This window comes from Trachinotus anak, unplaced genomic scaffold (genome assembly GCF_046630095.1).
Source record: "Trachinotus anak isolate AG129_WGS33_773 ecotype Australia unplaced genomic scaffold, CSIRO_AGI_Tana_v1 ptg000021l, whole genome shotgun sequence".
Classification (NCBI taxonomy): domain Eukaryota; kingdom Metazoa; phylum Chordata; class Actinopteri; order Carangiformes; family Carangidae; genus Trachinotus; species Trachinotus anak.
Genome location: NW_027273872.1, coordinates 26,181,109 through 26,192,500, shown reverse-complemented (window position 1 = coordinate 26,192,500; position 11,392 = coordinate 26,181,109). Strand labels below are relative to the sequence as shown.

Genomic DNA, 11,392 nt, shown 5'->3' with positions numbered 1-11,392 from the left:
AATTATTTGCACGTTCAATAAAAAGCTAGTATAGTGGCTTTATAGCACTTTAACCTCATGTCAAGGACACCCTGTGCTCTAATCCATCTTTGTTGGTTTCATCAGGATGCTCTGGTGTCCCCCCAGTCCAAAGTGATGTATGTTTGTCTGTCTATAAATGATAGACTGAGGACCCACTCAGAATGAAGCCTAACTCTTGAGAAATGCATGATGGTATAGGCTCAATCCCCAACCTTGAAAAGGTTAAGTGTTATAGAGATGGATGACTAGACAGACTTCCAGTTAACACAACAGAATCACTGCATCCCCATTTTGTCAATGAAACATCCCATAACTCAAACTGACAAAGACTGTAGAAGTTGTGGGGAAGGTTTTTTGTCACACAGGACAGATTAAAACACTCTTTTTGTTTCCATGGTTGTTATGAAAGCCCATCTCATAATTGACCAGTGATGCCTTGCCTTGGTATCCCATGCTCATAACGCTGTGTGACTCACCACATCCTATTATTTTTATTCCATATCAGTGCTTCTCTCTGCTTTTCGTGATGCTGGATTCTCACTGGCTTTCGGCAGCAACCGCAGCTAAACTCAGCATGCTATGCTTTATAATTGATGTGCAAGCGACTCATTAGCAAACAATAGGGAGTTTGTGTGCAAAGCATAGCAAGCAGACAGGCCCGCTGTCAGGAGGTGACAGCCAGGATGGATGCACCGGGTCTCTGTTCATTTTCAGTCTGCCTTTTTCCCTTGAGTTTTCTGTTTGTGCTGTTCTACCACAGCCCACTTTCAAACAGAAACCCCCTGTGATCAGACTTTGATTTCTGAAAAAAAAAAAAAAAAAGACAGAGAAAGAGCTCAGGAAATCAAACAAAACACCTATCATATGTTAGTTTCATATGTGATCAGTGGAGTAGAAGAGGGGTTCCCCTAATTGTATTCAGGGACCCCTGAGATCCCTGGCAGGGTAAATGAGGAATAGTTTTATTTCCCTGTAATTTAATTCACCGGTGCTCAGTGCACGGACATTTAGCTTGGCCCCACTAAAGGTCATATTATGCAAGGGATGGAGCATTCAACACCATATGGGTCTGTGACGACAAATTGTCAAAAGTTGATCAATCAGTTCAGTTTGTTCTTGTATTGAACAAAAATTATGTCATTTGGGTCATATTGTCATCAGATTGTTTGTATTGTTTACATTTGATGAAATACATTTTAAATGTACCAATCATTTTTGTACTTTTGCAAACTCCCAATATCTCACAAAATATAGAGCTCAAATATAACTTGCATTTACTAAAAATATCCAATGCGAGGTGCCTGGTGGCCTCATGGTTAAGGAGCCATTCCCTTCTTTCTCATCTAACCCCACTGCCAGGTCAAAATTTGAATTTGTCTGATCCTTTGGTTGATGACCAAATACCTGCAGTGTGACCATTAGTCTCAGCTGTGCTTTGTATTTCTTGCTATCTAGCACATGTAAGTATGCTAACATGTCAAATTAAGATGGTGATCATGGTAAACATTATGCCAGGGATCAGCAATTACCTTAAACTATAAGCCTTTTTTTGTTAAGTATGGTTAATCAGAGGGTCCAATGGTTCCTAGGTACTTTTTTTTTTTTTATTCCTGCTTTGTATACTTCATTTAAATCATTTAAAAATAAAAATGAGTAGCCATGAACTGTAAGAGAGTTGAAGCAATTTCTCTGACAATGCAGTTGTGTTTTCTATGTTTCATTCCAACAGTACAGAGAGGGCAGTAGATGTTACAAGATCATATTTTGGGGGATTAGCATTAACGTTGTACATTTGTTAAAAATCATACAAATTTAATTAAAAAAAAAAAAATATATATAAATAATAGAATTAAAGTAAAAAATGTAGGCTTTAGTCAGGGGGCCCATGGGCGGTTTGCCTACTTCTGCATGATACTATCATAACATGAGCATATTATAAATGGCACTGCAAGTATGTTAGCATGCTGGTATTAGCATTTAGCTCAAGCTGTGCATTTAGCACAGCTTTGCCAAAGTACAACCTCACACAGCCAAAAGCCTGACTGTAAATCTTTAATTTTGTTTAACTTTGAAGAAACCCAGGCTTTTCCACTCTGCTTTCAGACGTAATGCTAAGCTAAGGTAACTGATCCCGACTCAACTACAGGAAGTCTAATAAATGATGTCCATCTTCCAAAGTGGTAAATTATTCCTCAGAGTCAGAAGTATCAACAGCTGGCCAAGTAACTGGCCAGTCATCGTATCGACAGCCTGTTAGGCCCTATGACAGTGAGTGCATCTGTCTGTCTCATGTTTCTTTGACCAAACAGCCACGGTATTCTAAAAACACGTGTCTAACTGCTGCTGATATTACACTGTGTTAGCTGTGCTTCACTGCAGTCATTGCATTCATGTCTGGGCCTGTGTGAGTCAGCAGTTATCCAGCTGATGGTGGAGTCTCAGAATATCTGCTCTCTGACACGTGACTTATCTGACATTTTAATTGTCCTCACTTGGTGAAATCGAGTTTAACAAACCATGTATTATTCTTACATTTTCATTAAAGTCAGCACTATAAAGCTATTAAAATGTTGATTTGGCTCTAAGGCTGCTCTTTTTTTATTACATCATATATACAGACAGTGACAAAATGAAAGAAAAATCCTGAAAAGTGAGCGGAGATGGGGAGGATGACACTGCCCCCGTCAGTAAGGCATGAGGGGGTCACTGAATGGTTTGATGAGTATGAAAATGATGTGAATCACACATTTTGGCCTTCACAGTCACCAGATCTCAACCCAGCTGAACTTGGAGCACTGAAGCCGCTCTGGCAGCACACAGAGGAACAACACCTGACTAAGACACACCATGTTGTTGTTTTTTTTTTTTCTCCTTTAATTCGTCATCTGACTGTGTCTGCTGTTTTTCTGACTGCATGAGTGAGCTGCAGTTATACTGCTGACAGGATCATGGCCATTTCACTCACGGCCAGTCATAACATAGTCATCTGACTTATAGCTTATCTCACAGTAGAAGTCCAGCGTCCATCAATGTCACACGCACCACTAATCATCTTATCATCATGGTTTCCTTGGTCTGTTGTGGATCAAGCTAAAGCCAGAGCGTTCGCCGCAGTCCAACCTATTTTATCTTTGGACACTGACACTTAGACACCTCAAGGAACAAATTCACCAACATTGAAGACTTAAAAACAGTTTACAGCAGTGTTTCTTACATTTCTGGAGCCATGATTTGGTGGTTTAATGCAGAAAACATGATGTCCAGTCAATGTTTGAGGGCAGCAGTAGTGTAATGGAAGGAGAAATGTTGTCTGTCTTCTTATACATTGAAAGTAAATGTGTTGAGTTGCACAGAATCAAAGACAATAGACAATATTTTGCACCAATACTCACCACAGAGTAGCACCTATTTCTCAATTTTTAAAGGTCCCATATTTTACACATTTTCTGTGTTTCATTTGAAGTGTGGTTATCCATAAGTAGATATATTTGTGGTTTTAAGAACCAAAAACCATCTCAATGTAGTTTTAAATCTCCTCTCTCAGGCTTCTCTCTGGAGCCCCAATAACAACAGGTCAGTGAGCCAATCAGAAGAGAGGATCTGAGACTCTCCTCTGATTGGCTGACTTTTTTCTGAGTGATCGGATAAAAATATAGCACATTTCAGGTAAATACTCAAAGAAACCAAATACTGCAAGGGTGGAGGGTGGGTCCAAGTGGGCGGGGCTTGGGGCGTGGCTGAGAGCCTGTGACTGCTTTGTTGTGACATCATAAAGTTACAGAAGTTCTGATGGCTCGTTTTAAGGCTCAGTTTCTGAATACAGGCTGTGTGCATCTCTCTGTGGACTGAGTACTCAGTATTAATATAGAATCTAGACCTGCTTTATAATCACAAACACATGGACATCTCTCCTTCTACAATAAGGGACCTTTTACACATGCACTTTACTGTAAGGAAATGTAGAAAATGTAATTCCCTTGCATGATCTTGTGTTCTGAGTTTGTTGTCTTGTTAAATCTCAACACTGTATCACAAAATGAAAAAAAATCTATTACAGATTAATACAGTTGAAAAGCAGGGGAGGATCTAATAAAGGGAAGGACTAGCAAACAGTTAATTTCCACAGTGCTGGCAGATGGATGGATCGGCAGGCAGGCAGGGTGATTGAAGAGTCTGTCCTTCACACTTCGACTCTGGCTTCAAATGCCCACTTCACTGAACAAGAAATTATACCACACTACACACTAATGCAGTACATTACGCACTACTATAACATTGCCTTATGTAATTCCCATGGTAAAGGGAAGACTGCAGTGCCCAGATTAGAGCTGCCCTTAAGCAGTGATAATTCAAATCCTCAACTGCACAGTCCTCATCAAAACTGTACGTTGTCATTTGAAGCATCACTTTTTTGCCTCAGCAACGACAGCAGCACAGAGGAATGAGCAGTGTATCGCATACCTCGTTTCTTCACCTCTGTTTCCATGTGCTGCTGTGAGGCTCTCGTCTTCATTCAATGACACTTCCACTGACAAAGGAAAGAAGTAGAGGTGCTCTACTGTGGATTAGGACATTTTTGAATCACACAGTTTTAAAGACGTTGTAAAGAAGCAGTTTCGTGACAAGAAAGGGTTCGTACAGTGCTCACTGTGCCACTTGTTCAACTCTTTCCCTTTTTGAACCACGGGGATCACTGGTGACACCGCGGTGCCTGTGTATTTCAAATTACCGTAACTCCTTGCTACTTCGTGCAATTTTAATTATTCAAACTGGCCCTGAAAGCTGTGAAACGGGGCTTTCTGATGCTATTACATGCATTACGGTAATGATTGAGTGCTGTGTGGGGAGAGGGAGGAAATGAGCAGCAGATGCAGGCAGCGTTTGTGTGACAGAATGGGAGGATTCAGTCAAACTTTTGGTGCGGTTTCTTGGAGTTTAGCAAAGTTTTAGAGGTATATTCTGTGTAAATAAATCAGATTTCGCACGTAGCCGGTCACCGTTGAAGCTAGGGCTGAACGATATATCGTTGTCATATCTATATCGAGATATGAACATTCACGATATTAATATTGAAAAAGCAACGATATAAACACTATAGATTTCCCCCCGCGCTCACCCTGCATACAGCTCTGGCAGTCACAACAAACACCATGTTTTACGATTGCCCTTGAATGCACCACTAAGGCCAGCCAACCACAAACCTTATTTCATGCTTGCTGTGGATCGACAGCTGAAGCCAACCAATGACAAACATATGAGGGCGGGAGTGAGGGAGACGGAGACTGACGCACACACACATTACATACACAGTGGGGAAATTAAAAACAAAGAAAGAAAAGTGACATGAGTGCGGAAGAAAATGCGGCCGGTGGCAGCGCAGAATCTGTTTTGGTTTTCTCTATTATTTGGAGGTATTTTGGATTTAAAAAGGATGATGTAAACCAGACCGAGGTGTTGTGCAGGTCATGCTTGGCGAAAATTGCGACGAAGCAAGGTAGCACAACAAACATGTTTCAACACCTGAAACAACACCATCGCGTGCTGCACGAAGATTGTATTGCAATGAGATAAACACCAGGGACTTCTCAGCCATCCTCAAAGAAGCCCAAGCAAAGTTTGATTGCTGATGCGTTCAGTAGCGTTACACCGTATGGGTGACATTACAGACGCTATAACATACCACATTGCAAAAGACATGTGTACACAGTCTCGAAAGAGAGCTTTAAAAAAAATGGTTCGGATGCTGGACAAGTATTATAAAATACCATCCCGAACACATTTTAATCAAGTGGCCATTCCGAAACTCTATGAGTGTAAAAATAAATGTTGAATCCGAATCATTTCGCCACAACCACGGACCTATGGTCGAGCCGGACAACCGAACCTTACATCAGTTTAACAGTCCATTTTATTACAACAAACTTCGAACTCAAGACCCGCTCTCTGCAGACGTCCTTCTTCCCCAGGGAGCATACAGGGGATAATATAGTGCAGGAGATGAGAGGTGCGCTATAGCAGACTGGGACTTGAAGGAGGACCAACAGGTTTGCGTGACGACTGATAACGCATCAAACATGATAAAGGCTTTGGAGGTGAATGGCTGGATGTGCCTTCAGTGCTTTGGACGCAGGCTACACCTGGCAATAGGTAGGTTTTGCTATGTTTATATTAATAACTTTGAGACAGAGAGAGAGAGAGAGAGAGAGAGGTGTGTGTGTGTGAGTGAGTGAGTGAGTGAGTGAGTGAGAGAGAGAGAGAGAGAAAACAAGTGTGGGTGAGAGTGAAAGAGAGAGGGAACAATCTGCATTGATACGTGGTTATTTAGCTATTGTAATATATTCATGAATTATTTTGTACATCTATTTTTTCTAGAAAACGCAGTGAAAGGTGACAACCGGATCAGCCGTGCAACAGGTGTCTGCAAAAAGTCGGTGTGCCACTTCTCACACAGCTGGAAAAAGAGAGTGGCACTTGAGCAAGCCCAGAAGCGCCTCAACCTTCCAGTCCATGGACTCATAACTGAGTGTCAAACTAGATGGGGGTCTAGGGTGCTCATGATTAACAGGATTCTGGAGCAGCAAAAAACACTCCATGATGTCCTCTCAGAGGACAGAAACACGCGGCACCTAATTCTTGGACATCAAGATCTGGATGTGCTGGAGTCAGTCAGCAAGGCACTGGGACCACTGCTTGAATTCACGGATGCTCTGTCAGGGGAGGATTATGTTAGTGTTTCACACATCAAGCCAGTACTCAACCTGTTTAACACAACCATCTTGGCACCAGAGGAGGGTGACACTGACATGACCAAGTCCTTAAAAAAGAAAATGTTGGATTACATGAATAGCAAGTATGAAGAGAGAGTCACACAAGAGCTCCTGGATGTGGCATCCTTCTTAGATCCAAGATACAAGACATCAGTGTTAATGACGTCCCCATCATCAAAGCCAGACTGGTGTCAGAGATGAAGACGATGGAACACAAGGTAAAAATAATGGTTAGAATGGATTAAATGAGAACAGTTCCTTCCATTTAAATGCATTATCTTACATTTTAGTAAATGTTTAAGTTTAAATTCAGCTGAATTGTGTTATTCATACAGTGATGATCATTCATATATTATGATACTGTATTATAATATAAAACTAATCCATACTTTGTTAATGTTGATGACTGGCAGTGAGTTCTTATAAATAAAACAACACTTTCCACATTCTTTTGTATTATGATGTGTTTATTTTTCTGAAAAATGCTTGGTTTTCATCAAACCTGTAGTCATATTGTATCGTATCGATATCGAGATATCTGGCATGAATATCAAGATATGAAATTTTGTCCATATCGTTCAGCCCTAGTTGAGGCCTCAAGAAACAGTCTGCTGGAAAACGGAGGCAGACCCCGACACTCACAATATTCACCCACCTCGATTCACCCCCAACGTTGCCCTGGTGTACAGCTTGCACTTACAACAACTGCAAACCAAGCACCAGGTGACATCTTTGCTCTGTTTTTTGACAAAGAGGTCCTCAAGGTTATGTGTGCCAACACCAATAAATATGTTTGGGAGAAACAGGCCATGGGAAGAAGGATGGACAGATGGACTGACCTCACGCCTGAAGAACTAAAAAAATACCTGGGCTTGTTGCTGTATATGTCGGTCTGCAACTTCCCCAAAATGATAGGCTTTTGGTGAAAAAAAAAAAAAAAAAAAAAAAAACTATATTTCACGTGGCCTTCCCAGCGACAGTGATGTCCAGAAATATGTTCACTGTTGTCACCAGCAACCTTCATATGAGTGATCCAGAGGAGGATACAGCAAATGAGGGGAAAAGGGGAACAGAGGAGTATGACCCACTCCAAAAACTAAAACCTCTCCTGGAGATGATCAGAACACGCTGCAAAAGTGTTTATCATCCAAAACAGCATATTTCTGTTGATGAAAGGATGGTTGCCACTAAAGCCCGGATAAAAATCAAACAGTACATGAAGGACAAGCCGACAAAGTGGGGGCTAAAGTTCTTTGTGCTGGCTGATGTAAATGGCTACACTGTAGATTACAAGCTCTACACTGGCAAGACCAATGCAGCTTCAGGGAAGGGGCTTTCTTTCGATGTGGTCACAGGGCTGGTGAAGAAAGACTACCTGGGCAGTGGCTACATAGTGTACTGTGACAATTTTTACACCAGCCCTCTCCTTTTTCGTCATCTGAGCCAACAAGGGTTTGGAACGTGTGGCACTTACTTTTTGGAGTTTCTCTTTTCAGCTGCTATGAATGACACCAAACACTTTGTGCAGAGTTAAAGGCGTACTCTGGCCCAGAGGGCAGAAACCCACTGCCTTTACTGGTGGGCGTTTAATGTGACAAAGCCTTAAGCAGTAAACACCGTCATACTCATCTCACGCCTCTTCTCCAACATGCCCACCCTGATTCCCTACAAGGTTTTCAGCCATCTTCACTTTGTCAGGGTGGTACCTAAGACTTCCTGTATCTTTACACACTCACTGAGCACTTTACAAGGAACACTGGGTGTGAACACTGGATTGTTCCTCCCTCAAAACACGCTCAGGTCTTTGTGTCTTACATTCCACAAGATGTTGAAACTTTCCTTTGAGATTCTGCTCCATGGTGACCTGACTGCATCACATCATTTCTGCAGATATGCCAGCTGCACATTTCATGCTGCCAATCTCCTGTTCTACCACATCCTAAAGGTGTTCTACTGGATCGAGATCTGGAGACGTGGGGGAGCCACTGAAGTTCGCTGAACTCACTGCCATGTTCATGAAACCAGTTTGAGACGACTTTTGCTTTGTGATGTGTAGCATTGTCCTGCTGGAAGTAGCCACGGAAGATTGTGAACTGTGACCATCAAGGGATGAACATGGTCCGTGACAAGGCTTTGGCTTTCAAACCATGACTGACTGTTTTCTTGATACACTTAGGGCCTAAATACCATTCTCCACACCATCACACCACCACCAGCCTGGACTGTTGACACAAGGCAGGTTGGATCCATGGATTCATGCTGTGGATGCCAAACTCTGACCCCACTATCTGCTGCCTCAGTAGAAATCCAGATCCATCAGACCAGGATACGTTTTCAAGGTGTTTTCAAGTTGTCCTTCATTCTGATGCTTCTTTGCTCACCACAGTGAGTAACCAGGGACTTTCTGTCAGCTCCAACCAGTCTGACCGTTCTCCTCTGACCTCTCACATCAAAGGGTTTCTGTCCACACAGCTGCTGCTCACTGGATAGTTTTTTTGTTTTTCACACCATTCGGAGTCACAGCTCTAGAGACTGTCGTGTGAAAATCTCAGGAGATCAACAGTTTGAGAAACACTCAAACCAGGCTGTCTGGCACTGAGAGTCAATCCACAGTCAAAGTCGTCGCCCCCCCCCTTCCTGCTGTTTGATGTGAAGGTGAACTGAAGCTCCTGACCTGTATCTGCAGGATTTTATACATTGCACTGCTGTGACATGATTGGCTGATTGGATCACTGCATGTATACAGATGTTTCTAATAAAGTGCTCTGTGGGTGGTTTGTCAAATATCCTGAGAGTAAAAACTGAATGTTTGGGTTTTTTTTAATGTGAAATCTGACAGATATGTTGCATTTGTGAAAACCTGGTTACAGTTAGTATGTGGTGTGGCAGGGCAAGAGCAGAGCACCGAGTCAGAGAATAATAAAGTAAAAAGACAATGTTCTGCATAATGTAACAAGCACTTCCAAAACCTAATTTCCATCAGTTATTTCTATGACTTCCTTCTGCAAATATTTCATTTTGCTTTGTTTTTGGAACTTTGCTTATGCCTTCGCACGAAAAGTGACACTAAGCTTGCATCTTTTCAGGTCCATGGCTCAATGCCTGAGGCCCTCTTTGTACCAGCTTCATCAGTTTAGCAATGTTACAATCAGTGACCCCAAGTGTGTGAGTGATTGTATCCATGCATATTTGTGTGTATATCACAGTATAAGGATAAGACTGGCCATCTGTGTGTGTGTGTGTGTGTGTGTGTGTGTGTGTGTGTGTGTGTGTGTGTGTGTGTGTGCACGTGTACATATGGGCCTCTGTGCAGCTCCGTGCGGAGATGGTGTAGGTTGGATCTCTGTCGGGGGTTGTCCCTGCCCTCAGGGTGAGCAGACCTTGCTGACTTCACCCTCACCTCGCCTGGAAATCACCAGAGAGAGCTGAGCAAGCAGAGACAGTCACCAAACCCACACACACACACACACACACACACACACACACACACACACACACACACACACACACACACACACAAAACTAAAAAAAAAGAACACATATGCTCAGAGTGCAACACATATAAAATGCAAGGATACACTGTATGTTCACAAATATATCTTTGCATGAGGTTGTGAAATACACACACATAAATGGTCGGAGCAGCTGGCAGGAGCAGGGCTGCATGCTGTACTGTCACATAGAATAAAATTGCAAGTAAATGAGGGCATGGTGGAAAGTATCCATAGTAGTCCTGATGTTTAATTTAATTTCTGCTAGAATCACTGCAGGATTTCTGAGTTAGCATCATCATGTGAGATTAACACCTAGGGCTCTGTTTTAACAGTCCAAAGCATGTGGTACAAGCGCATTTAGAGTGTGTCCAAATCACTTTTACTATTTTAACAGCGGGAAAAAAACAGTTGCTGTGCCAGGTGGATGGTTCAGAATGCTTGTACTAAGTCCCTAAATTATTGTGTGTTTTGGGCGTTAACATGCAATGAACCAATCAACATCACCCATTCCCTTTAAAAGCCAGGTGCACTTTGCACCTTGGGGGATTGATATTACAATGGCACAGAGTTTCACACAGAATCAGATTCTGTTTGTGGTGAGCTGAGTCCATATTGAGACTGACCAGTGAGCCCTGTCCAGGCACATGCACGTAGCAGCTCTGTACGCACCAAGGGGAAAAGAAGGGCTGAGTGAATCAGTGTGCTGCACACAGCTCTGCAAAGAGGCAACAACACAAATCACAAGGTTAGACTTTTATGTTATATGATGAGAAGTGTGAATAAATCTTCGGTTTGTTATTAAACTCTGGAGGATTCACCAGGCAGTGAGAAAAAAATACTGCTCTGCAGAGCCTCATGCATCATGGATGTACAAGAGACATCCATGATGCATGGCGACGGTGTGCAACACGCAACATGACACAAAGAATGCTCTGACCGTTCTTAGGCTGTGGTCTAATGTTCAACTTGACTTATCCAAAGTCTGAGGCACATTTTCAGTGCCCGCCTGTGTAGGCGCAGATTACTCTCTTGACAATAACACCTTAAAATAACAGTGTAATACACTGACCTCAGACCAGGTTTTTGTTGGTCAATCACCTTCTGCTGCCT

At 42.4% G+C, this 11,392-nt stretch overlaps 1 long non-coding RNA gene across 1 annotated transcript in view; it reads left to right on the top strand.

Annotated features, from left to right (window-relative positions):
• Positions 1 to 10,291, top strand: part of LOC139606056 (uncharacterized) — a 10,638-nt gene extending 347 nt beyond the window's left edge. Inside the window, exons 1-2 of the long non-coding RNA XR_011684541.1 lie at positions 1 to 6,168; positions 6,394 to 10,291. The exon at positions 1 to 6,168 is cut by the window's left edge and continues 347 nt beyond it. This is a non-coding gene — a long non-coding RNA (uncharacterized lncRNA). The remainder of the gene's footprint in view (positions 6,169 to 6,393) is intronic.
• Positions 10,292 to 11,392: the final 1,101 nt, after the last annotated feature.